This window comes from Amblyomma americanum, chromosome 5 (genome assembly GCF_052857255.1).
Source record: "Amblyomma americanum isolate KBUSLIRL-KWMA chromosome 5, ASM5285725v1, whole genome shotgun sequence".
Lineage (NCBI taxonomy): Eukaryota > Metazoa > Arthropoda > Arachnida > Ixodida > Ixodidae > Amblyomma > Amblyomma americanum.
In genome coordinates, this window is record NC_135501.1 from 180103618 (window position 1) to 180115278 (window position 11661).

Consider the following 11661-nt stretch of genomic DNA (forward strand, 5'->3'; position numbering starts at 1 on the left):
GTGCTCCACGTTGATCCACCCATGAACCAAAAGCCTTGGACTGACGCGCGCCCTCAACTTTCATGCTGTGTACCCTTCCTGAAGGGTGCTGATCGCACCCTTTTTGGCACCCAAAAGGGTGTTCGTCTGGGGACAGCTGATTTGCACCCTTAAGGGTGAGAATTTGTTTAGTGTGTGGGCCACTGCATGGTCGGCGTCCCTAGTCCGGGACACCGCATGACGGGGCCCCGTCTCGCGCCCGTTTCACCAGAGTCCCTTGGGATTCAAGCGAGGAGCAGTTGAGGAGGGCAGTCTCCCACGCCTCTCGGGAAGGAGTAGAGGCTCATTCAGCACCCCGTTAACGAGGCCAGCAGAGAAGTTCGGGGCGCTTTGGGATTTAAAAGTTTTACGAGGTGCTGTCACTTTTGACAAAGTATAGAACGAGAAAAAGTTCACAAGGTTCCACAGCGCTCTGTCTTGCTCCCGCTTTTTGCGCTATGAGCCGCCGCGGTGGCCCAGTGGTTAGGGCGCTCGACTACTGAGCCGGAGTTGCCGGGTTCGAACCCGACCGCGGCGGCTGCGTTTTTATGGAGGAAAAACGCTAAGGCGCCCGTGTGCTGTGCGATGTCAGTGCACGTTAAAGATCCCCAGGTGGTCGAAATTATTCCGGAGCCCTCCACTACGGCACCTCCTTCTTCATTTCTTCTTTCACTCCCTCCTTTATCCCTTCCCTTACGGCGCGGTTCAGGTGTCCAACGATATATGAGGAAGATACTGCGCCATTTCCTTTCCCCAAAAACCAATAATTATTATTATTATTACTATGGAACGTCACGTGAATTACCCACCAGCCCGAACAATCACCCTACTAAGAAAAAGTGCGTTAAGGAATCGGCGAAGAAAGGCAATTAAGGTATTATTGTTTCGGAGAGATGAAAGCTGACCTAAAGGGGCGCTCCCCTACTGAAGAAAAAAAAAACCCTTATGGGGTCACAAAGGTGACCTGATCAGGTAAAATCGAAGTAGGCCTATCGACCGGTTACCACGTTCTAGTGACAAACATACTATTTTAATTGAAAACAGTGCTTTTAAGCTAGACCGCATCAAAAAAATGAAAAATACCGACATCCCAACCACCGGCAGTTTTCGCTAGCAAACTATGGTGACGTCATAGAGGTTTGTAGCAGATCTCTGAGGCTATAGGCATCATCTCTATTCGCTTTCTCGCGCTGGTCACGGAGTCACTTCGGGCCTTGACTCGCAAGTTTCAAATCAAGCGGCTGGAAATTTTTCAATCCAATTTTCTCAACAATAAACGCGTACAGCCTACACGGGTCCCAGAATCGATTTTCACTAAGAGCAAAACTGGAATAAAGTTCTCCTCAGTGTCCCTTTTAAGTGTTTCGTAAAAAAAAAACAAATCTTGGGAGTTTTACTATTAGCCATACACTGTTACCGCTGCGATTTAAAAGGCGGACTAATTATTTGTCCCTCCAAAAGCAACAACAAAGGCTTCTGGTTCGGTCGCGCCAACCGGCGCTCGTAAAATGCCGCGTCCAACATGTCCAGAGAGCCGTGCAGCCGTGCCGAGAGAATAGACAAACAGGAGACGACACGCATGCAGCCACCGCGCCCTCGAAGCAAGATAACGCAGCAACATATCGACCGAGGCTGTGGCCACTTTCCCCCGCCAGGGGATCGAGCCGGCGCTGCTGTCGCGGCACAAGGCTCGAGCTACGGTTGCCACATCAGCCACGTGATCCCAGTGACTGAGTTAAGTGACACACTTTATTACGCGACCGCCGTCTGGATTGTGACACGCGATTCGGGGGACCATAAATAAAGGAAATGGTCAGCGATGTGGAATCGTTCGCGGCGACAGCTCTACGGGGGATTTTCTCCTGGGTTTATGGCGTCCTTCGTATACGCGGTGTTCGATGGAGTATAGCACGTTTTTGGGGATGAAATTTTCATAATACGCCGGCAGCGTTCATTCGCTCACTACTGGGGCATCCTTATTAGTACTGTGAATGACACCTGGCTGTGAGGACGATTTGCCCAGTACCCTTACAAAAATGGTCTATAGACAGTCTACACACTCCTTCAATAGACTATGAATAGATAAAGATAAATTAACCTATAGCAAGGCAATAGAGTCTATAAGAAGTCTATAGACAGTCCACAGACTTCTTATAGACTCTACTGCCTTCCTATAGGTATTTTTTTACTATTCATAGTCTACAGACTGTCTGTAGACAAAACTCTACTAAAAGTGTATATAAACTATAGATTGTCAACAATCTATAGATTGTACAAAACAAAACTATAGATTGTCTACAGACTGTTTATAGGTTTGTATTGTCTATAGACTGTTCTCTAGCATTTGTCTACAGAGAGTCTATAGCCTTTAGACAGAAGTCTATTGACAGTCTAAACACTGACTAAAGAAATTTTTGTAAGGGTAGTCACGTAAACGAGTCCGGCCTGGTGCCTCTTGAAAACGAATTGAAGGTCGCAACGCGATTGAAGGTTACAGATAGCGGAGCTGCTCTTTTGAGCAATCAATTTACATAGCTAATTACTGATTAAAGCGGATTAATGACATCCTAGTCGAAATCAAGAAGAAATAGGAATGGGCACGGCATGTAATGCGAAGGGAAGACAACCGCTGGTCGTTAAGGGCAACAGCTATCGAGTGAATTCCAAGAGAAGGCCAGGAGCGTCACACAGTCAGGTCGGCGGATAAGATTAAGAAGTTTGTCGGAATAAGGTGAACGCGGCAAGCAGAGAACGGGGTTATTTGGAGGAGTACATGGGAGAGTCCTTTGTCCTGCTTTGGACGTACCCTTCCAAAAATTATTTTAGACAGCCTATAGACTGCTCGTAGACTTCTGTCTATAAAGTCTATAGACTACATCCAAACCCTAAAGAACAGTCTATAGGCAATACAAATCATATAGAGCGCCTATAGACAATCTATAGATTTATGGCCATACACATTTAGTAGACTTCTGTTCATAGACAGCCCATAGACTATATATGAATAGAGAAAAAAATATCTATAAGAAGGCAATAGAGCCTAGTGTATGATCATTTTTGTAAGGGTAGTTGGGTTGATGAACTGTTCATTTGTAAAGACGAAACAGCTCGAAGTCCTGAGAAAGAAAAGTGCAACAGAAATTATCTATGTGGCCGTTCGAAAGGTGGTAGTGGTGTTGGTAGTGGTTTTATTCAAAATAATAGTAAATAGGAAGGAAAAGATTTTTGCTAGCCCCGGCATCTGCCATCGATACTGAAGCACCTGAGTTGGGGCAGCGGAAATAAAGTATAGCAGGCAGAATGGAGAAATGAAATGAAAGAGGTGAGTCGAATTTACGAGGCATGCATAAAAGCACGCGCCGTGAATTAATGTTTTTTTTTCCTGTCCTTCTTGAAAACGAAGAATTAAGAGAAACCGGCTGCATTATATATCTGGCTCTCAGCGAGATCTTATCGAAGCAATTGTAGATTTAGGCGCTTTTCGCTAACACTTTTGTGTCGGTGCTAAGCGATAAGTTCGAGGCAAAAATCTGCGCCAACTTTTTTACAAGTTAAACAAGCAGAGACAGAAAACACTGGTAAAAAAAATGTCTGTTTTCTTGCCTGTTTTCATTTTTTAATCTCCACTGACATTTCAGGCGGACTCACTTTTGTCACGTTGAGCTCGATCAATTCAGCGCCTTCAGAAATTCTTCGGAGGGTAAAGGCACTAACGACGTATCGATCTTGGCTCGAAAGTGAAGACCGAGATATGTAATAAACAGCGTTAAGCCCGAAAAAGAAAAAAAAACTCAATATAGCGACAGAGAAGGCGTAAGAAAATGAGGCTGTCCGCCTGGAATGCAGGTCGGCGATCCCAACACGACGGCAGAGCAGCCATGATGGATCGTAGCGTTGCCTAGCAACACAGAGGGGGTTGCGCGATTTTCAACCCACACATTTATTATTCCTTATATTTTCATTTTTATTTCGGTACATGTGACTTATTTGCGTTTTCTGAGGTTTTTTTTTATTTTTTTTTTCATAAGCTGCATATAGAGCAGTGCGCTTCAAGCGACGTTTTAACCACCAACGATTTATGGCTTGCGAATGTTGAAGCGACGGGAGAACGCGTCATCGAGCTGTGATAACGTTTTCAGCGAACATCGCATCCAATATCAAATATACTTTCAAAAATGGCTGCCAGCCGTTCTGCCGAAGTTGTGCGCTGTAGTGCTTTGGGATTTATGATGCATAAGCAACTACATCCTCCCCACTGCCGAAGTTTAACAGGGCAGTCGCCACCATTCCTTTGTCGCCGCCGACAGCGATAAGCGAAGTTTCGCTCAATAGCCCACGTAAAATTGACATAGAAAACTGTACAGCGTCCCCAGGCGTTTGAACAAGACACTCCGTGAACAGTGGTAAACAGGGCACTCGGCAGCCACAAAAATTAAGAACAAAAAGTATGCCCATGAACCTGAACTTGAACCATGGCCCTGAGCTAGGAGTTTGAGGTCCAGGGAACTATTTTCACAGCGGGAACTGCAGATTTAAGCCGCCAATGACGCCGCCACGAATCGGCTTGAAAGAAACACAGAATCCTTTCTCCCTACGGCCATGGCTTGCGAAATGAAAACTTCGTGGCCAACACATGACGGAAACAGCTTGGCATCCCGCTCTAAACACTCCACACCCCCCCCCCCCTCCTTCCTGTAAGAACACTTACACTCTAAACAAAGGGAGTAAAACTGTCCTCTAGCGCACGCCCTTTTAGAAAGAGGTGTGCGCTAGATGACATTTTACTCCATTTTTACTCCCATATAGGTGTATTCTTGCTTAGAGTGTATGCCACACTCTAAACAGAAAGGTGTAAAAAGGGAGTAATCCGTCCTCTAGGACACTCCCGTTTATAAAACAGTGCGCTAGAGGACAGCTTACTCCATTTTTACTCCCATATAGGTGTATTCTTGCTTAGAGTGTATGCCACACTCTAAACAGAAAGGTGTAAAAAGGGAGTAATCCGTCCTCTAGGACACTCCCTTTTATAAAACAGTGCGCTAGAGGACAGCTTACTCCATTTTTACTCCCATATAGGTGTATTTTTGCTTAGAGTGTATGCTACACTCTAAACATAAAGGTGTAAAAAGGGAGTAATCTGTCCTCTAGGACACTCCCTTTTATAAAACAGTGCACTAGAGGACAGCTTACTCCATTTTTTTACTCCCATGCAGGCGTATTCCTGTTAAGAGTGCAATGTGTGGTAAGCATGGGCAGATCACGTGACAGCACAGGGCACAGACTCGAGAAGGCCCACTGCTAAGCAAGGTAATAAGCGCGACAGTTTAGCTTGTTTAGGTGCTACAACGATAATAATAATAATAATTGGTTTGGGGGGAAAGGAAATGGCGCAGTATCTGTCTCATATATCGTTAGACACCTGAACCGCGCCGTAAGGTAAGGCTAAAGGAGGGAGTGAAAGGAGAAAGGAAGAGAGAGGTGCCGTAGTGGAGGGCTCAGGAATAATTTCGACCACCTGGGGATCTTTAACGTGCACTGACATCGCACAGCACACGGGCGCCTTAGCGTTTTTCCTCCATAAAAAAGGCAGCGATGCCGAGTCTGTTTTAAAAACAAACTCGGTCAAAGCCCCACATATAACTGCCGCTGTCACTGAAACACAAACAAAAAAAAAACAGCAGACACCAAGCAGCGCACATACTTTCTTAACACCACCGATGAAGTCCCTCGCCGACCCACCCAACACAACGTTTTTTATTTTCTTTCTTTTTTCTTTCGTTCACTTATACAAAGGGCGGATCGAAGCAAGCGGCGCGCACAGGACCCATTATTACACGTCTCGTCGCAAGTGACAAAAGCCGCATAGATGCAGCTATATGTGGCGCTACAAAGGCGATTCTTTGTGACGCACCACTGTTTGTCGTAACGATCGGCAGGCACTGAAGAAGGACAGTTTATCCGCCGACGCTCCGCAAATCTATACACATGTGCACGGCTCGCTCCCTACCCCGGTTCGCGATGCACGGATTCAAACGCCCATTCAGTCACAAGAAAAAAAAAGTAATCCAAGCAAGCGGAACCATTAGTGCAGAGTAAATGCAAAGACTGACTATGGCGTTGCTGACGAGGTTTGGCTTATTTACTAAGCCATCATGTTCAGATGTTTTTTTTTTATTCTTCTAAACAACTGGAAAAATTCTGAAGACACTTAAGTCTGCTTTACGTGGCGGAATGCGAAAACGTGTGTTTTGAGGACAGGAAGCGTTTTTGACAAAATAAATGGGCGCACTACAGCTCAGATCTAGACATCTTTTTCATTTTGCATTCACATTTTTCGGACACCTTTTGCGGACATCTTTTCGCCGACATAGCCTAGTAATGCTTTCGCATTAATAAGCACCTCCCCCACACCCCTCCCCATGGAGTGCTCAAGTTCTACGTTACCTCACCGGACAAACGTCGTCGCTGTCATCACCACGTTGAGAATGCCTCTCTAGACTTTTTTTTTTGTACGTGAATACACGCTAAGCTTGCTTTGTCCTGAAAATTTAATTCATTCGCTCGACTTGCGCAGGCCTTCACGGAAATACTTACGAAACTCTAACCATTTTTTCTTCGTCTATCACGCGCACGCGTTGCTCCGATCACGCTTAAACGTCTCCACGTGTCTTTGAAGAAGTTCGTAGAAGAGATATAGGGCGTGAAAAAATCGGCGCAGGCTTCATGCTGGTAAGGATTATTCTTTTCCTTTTTTGTTTTTTGTCTACAAACGACCTTAGTAAGGCAGTAAAGGTGTTCACGGACTAGCGAAGATTAAAGCAAAAAAAAAACGCCAGCTTTCTTTCAAGCGTCATTTCCTTTCGAAGCCATTTACAGCTTCGCGGGCGCATTCAAAAGCAAACGCGAACAAAAGAACAGACCGCGCCATTTCAGCTCTCTGTCGGGGCAGACCGCCGTAAAACCGTTTTTCGTCTGCTTCCAGATCTTTGCAGCAGACGGCGGGACAGGCACACCAGTGCCGCGACATCTCCTATGCTTTAGCGCGCTTTGTAAAGCGCTATACGTAGCAATCTATACATTGTTTTTGTGTTGTTGTTGTTGTTGTTGAATGTAAAACCAAATCGCGAAACCCACGCGCCCAGCCATAAACCTCGGCGGGCCCATACCTTCCGGCTGAATGCGTCTGCAAAAAAAACTTCGAAAGTCGCTTTCTGCCGAAAAGGCGGCGACTATACTGTTACAGACGACGCGTTTAAAAGGCGAACGCCGAAGGGACCCACCATAAACTAGGCGAACTATATTCCCCCAGGCGTGTTCTTTTTTGTAAGACCATAGTCTATAGTGTAGATCCATGGTAAGCAGAACAAAAGCCAGCCTGAAATGTCTCGGGTGTTTTTTTTTTATTTTTCTTAATGCCTCGGGGAATACAAAAGGTCAGCACATAAGCATTACAAACTACGCAGAAAGAGATGCGGCGGAACGCGTCTTCACGATGCGTTAATAAATGCGCGCTCATCACCAGTGCACGTTAGGGACACAGAACAATAGGGCGAGTATGTTGCCCTATTGTTACGGCGTATGCTATGCTACGTTAGGTTATGCCACGGCGTATGGCCCTTAACGACGGAGTTCACTGACAGTTTTCTTAATGGTCACGAAACTTCATGCAGGTCACGAAATGGTCACGACACTTAATGGTCACGAAACTTCATGCAGGGACAGAAGCCGTTGTGCCAGCAGACTCGATGAAGAACCTTCCGAGTGTGATGAGTATGGAAATGGTTACCACCTCACTTCAAATGGAAGAGAGCTGAACGCCATCACCTTCGAGTCACGACAACATGCGGGCCTCCCGGGCGGCGTAGAACACTCTGCCACAGCGTTAGACGGATTTTTCTGTCACCGGTAGGAAGGTATCAAAAGACCCTAACACTGCACGTAATAACATTCGCATGCAACAACCAGAACTTACTGAAAATTCTCCTCTACGAATCCTCTAGTAGCCAATTCAACTTCCTACACCTACACATGGGGCTGGAAAGCCTTAAACTTTCTACCGAAATATTCTCAATCGTTTCCCTGTCTCGCTACCAACAGGTAGGTTTCCTGCACCTGTATTTCACCTTATAATTTCATCCTACGTAGCCCCGGTGGCGCTGCCTAGACAAGCACAGCATTTCTCCTGAAGTTGTCTAAAAACAAAATGAACTTCACCGCGATTTTTTTTACCATTTCATCTGTTCAGTAAATATTTTATAAATCGCCTGTTTCAAGATTCTGAAGATACCACATGGTGAGGTCACTGAACAATAATGTACAATAAAAAAAACCTCCTGCCTGGCCCACCAAAATATATAACAGGGCACTGAGCAAGACCACTGTATATCAAGAAGCAAAGGCACCTGAAAACAATAGCAACACTGCTTATCCCCCACTTGCGTCAACCGTTTTTCACACTAAATCTTCCTTTGGGCCTTGAGAACTTCTAAATTTAACAATCAAGATCGCCTTGAAAGGCTTCAACCAGCTAAGCTACGACATGCGCCTATCGGTAAGCGACCTGCAGCCGTTTCCTTAAGTTCAAGAATGGAATTAAAGATGCTATGAGGGGTTTAACGTCCCACGGCTGTGCAGGACCTCAATTAGAGGGCAAAAGCCTCTCCCACTAACCTGAAATTAGCCCTGTTCTGTGCCAGCTGCCGGCACGTCCTCCCCGCAAACTTCCTACATGACTCATCTTCATCTCCCACCTGACTCTCTACCACGCCCTGCTACTTTAACCTTTTCTTGCAACCCACTCCGTTAGCCTAAGGAACCATATCGATTATCTTCCCTACGGATTACAAGCCCTGCCCGTTTGCTCTTATTGGTTTCGACTAGGATATAATTAACTCGTGTTTGTTCCTTGACTCACTGTGCTCTAAACCTGTCTCGCAACGTAACACCTACCACGACATCATTCACTCTTCAAGCTATTTCCCTCACCTAGTTCGTGCCTCGGGTCACTGCTAGCCCGAGATAAAGTCACCTTTAGCATACCGTGTACTGTGTCACCGTTAACGAAGTACGGAGGCCCGCCCACCGCCGGTGAACACGCACTGATTGGTCCCATGCTGCAGGCGCGCGCGCAGCTGTCGGTCACCTGGCGCCATCTGGCGCCGTCAAGGCAATTTGCACCTGCGCATTGGCTGCGAATGGGCTCCCGGTACTCCGGTACCGGTAACACGGTACGCTAAAGGTGTCTAAATGCGTTCGCTGACCCCTTCTGATACCTCACTGTCTATAGCAAACTACGTGCTTTTCGATTTCCACACTGCTGAACGTTACTTCAGCGTTCTTCACATTAAGTTCTACTATTCTACTTCCAGTGTTCAGGTCCTAATTATGGGCTGCGATGAATATACCGGGTTGCTCAGCAGAGCTTCCCTTTCGAGAGTCAGTAGGTTCGCGGGAGAATATTGTTTTGTCATTATTTTGCGGTATTTTGAACAACGCCCAACTTGTTAACCCCTGCCTTAGCACGGGGGCTAGGAAAGTTATTTCTCATTTATTCATCTGTACCAACATGCTATTCGTCCTATCACGGGCTAGGCCATGTTGTTTAACATTCTTTTATTAGCTCCTTAATAAACGCCTTAGCCCGAGCCGGAACACTTCACTTTTTATTCGTTTTAAGAAAGTCATCATTATCATCATAGGCCTGACTACCCCCACTGCAGGGCGAAGGCCTCTCCAAGGTCTCTTCAATTAACCCTGTCCTTTGCCAGCTGCAGCAATCGTATCCCCGCAGATCTCTTAATCTCATCCGCGCACCCAACTTTCGGCCGCCACCTGATACGCTTGCCTTCTCTTGGAATCCACTCCGTTACCCTTAAAGACCAGCGGTTATCTTGCCTTCGCATTACATCCCCTGCCCAAGCCCATTTCTTTCTCTTGATTTCGACTAGGATGTCATTAACCCGTGTTTGTTCCTCACCCACTCTGCCTGCTTCCGGTCTCTTAACGTTACACCTATCATTTTTCTTTCCATGGCTCGCTGCATTGTCCTTAACCACCAGAACAGGATTTGGCCACCCAGGTGCAGTAATTGGCCACAACCTTCTATGAACAAACCAATTTAAGAAAGTGCCGTCATTCTATTTGTCTCTGTCCTTAAAGCCCTTTATGCCACAAATGGTGCAGGCACCAAATTTTATTTTTTGTTCTTATTGCTCGATCCAGCATACTTTTTTTTCGCCTTTGTCTGGAACCTAGAGAATTCCTCTGGCTAATATTTGTGTTCATTACAATTCCCCTCTTTAGTTGTCGCTTCTGTTGAATAGTCTTCGGGTTACGTGTAGAATTTCCCGACAAAACTGACAGAACATGGCAGAGAGCGCCGAGCGCTATCTTTCTTATAAACGACGCCAGCGCATTTGTGAACCCCAGCGCAGCAGCCGACGCTCTTCTAAAATGCTCGCGTACGCTGCTTCGCGCTTTGACGGCAGAAACGCATGCTTTCCCGATTAACGAAGCGAGATTCTTGGGAAGTCGGAGAAAAATTCCCGCCACGACCTACGCTATTCACACGCTCGAATATGGGTGGCAAGGAAATGTGAAAGAACTGAGGCCAAATGTTCAACGCTTCTACTGCGGAGTTAACCCTCCCAGGCGTTATGTACTACACAGCTGTGTGCACGGCGACCTCGGTGCTCTCTCTAGAAGCGTGCTACTGGCCAGTAGTCATTCCTTTGTTCCAAACAAGTTTAGCATTCTTCATAACGCATCCGGGGCGCTTTTTCATATGCGCCAGCGAACGGAGTGAACATTTCTCGTAACCATGGGCTCGCGGTCCTTCGAAATGCTCGTGTAGACATATTTTCTCGTCCCGTAATAATATAGCCTTTTTTTGCTGCGTTTCTAGCGTTTTGCTCATATCCGAAACAAAATTATGTGCGCGCCCCATTTGATAAATTCTGGCATGATTTTGAAGCTGTTGTGGAACTTTCTACGAAATTTTACACATTCCTCTAAGAAAAAAAAGAAGTTAGTGTTTTGTGTTGTAAACCTGACAAATTGGGTTCTTTGAAGCCTGCATGGAATAATTAGGCGGGAAAAAAAAATTTTCGAGGAGAAATGGACAGGTTAAACAAATGATTAAACTAACGCCCTGGGCAGCCTGGAATATAGGAAAAGAGTTGAGACAGCGCCTCCTTTTTTTTTTTGTTCAGCCCAAAAGGTAACGCTCACACAGCGCGTAATTTGAGATTTTAAAAGCTTCAAAGACGCGTTAAACGCAAATAAGGCTACATAACGCCGCACGCCGAGGTTGTGGGTTCGGTTCCCACAGCTCCCGCACCGCCTACTCTTTCATATTATTCGAAATACAAAAATTCAATCTTTTGTTCGGAAAAAAACGCTAAGGCGCCCGTGTGCTGTGCGATGTCAGTGCACGTTAAAGATCCCCAGGTGGTCGAAATTATTCCGGAGCCCTCCACTACGGCACCTCTTCTTCCTTTCTTCTTTCACTCCCCTCCTTTCATCTCCTTCCCTTCCACCCGGCGCTGTCTCACCCGTGTCCGCCGATATCTGAGACAGATACTGCGCCATTTCCTTTCCCCAAAATACCAATTATTATAATTATTAAGCCGCCTGCAAAAAAAG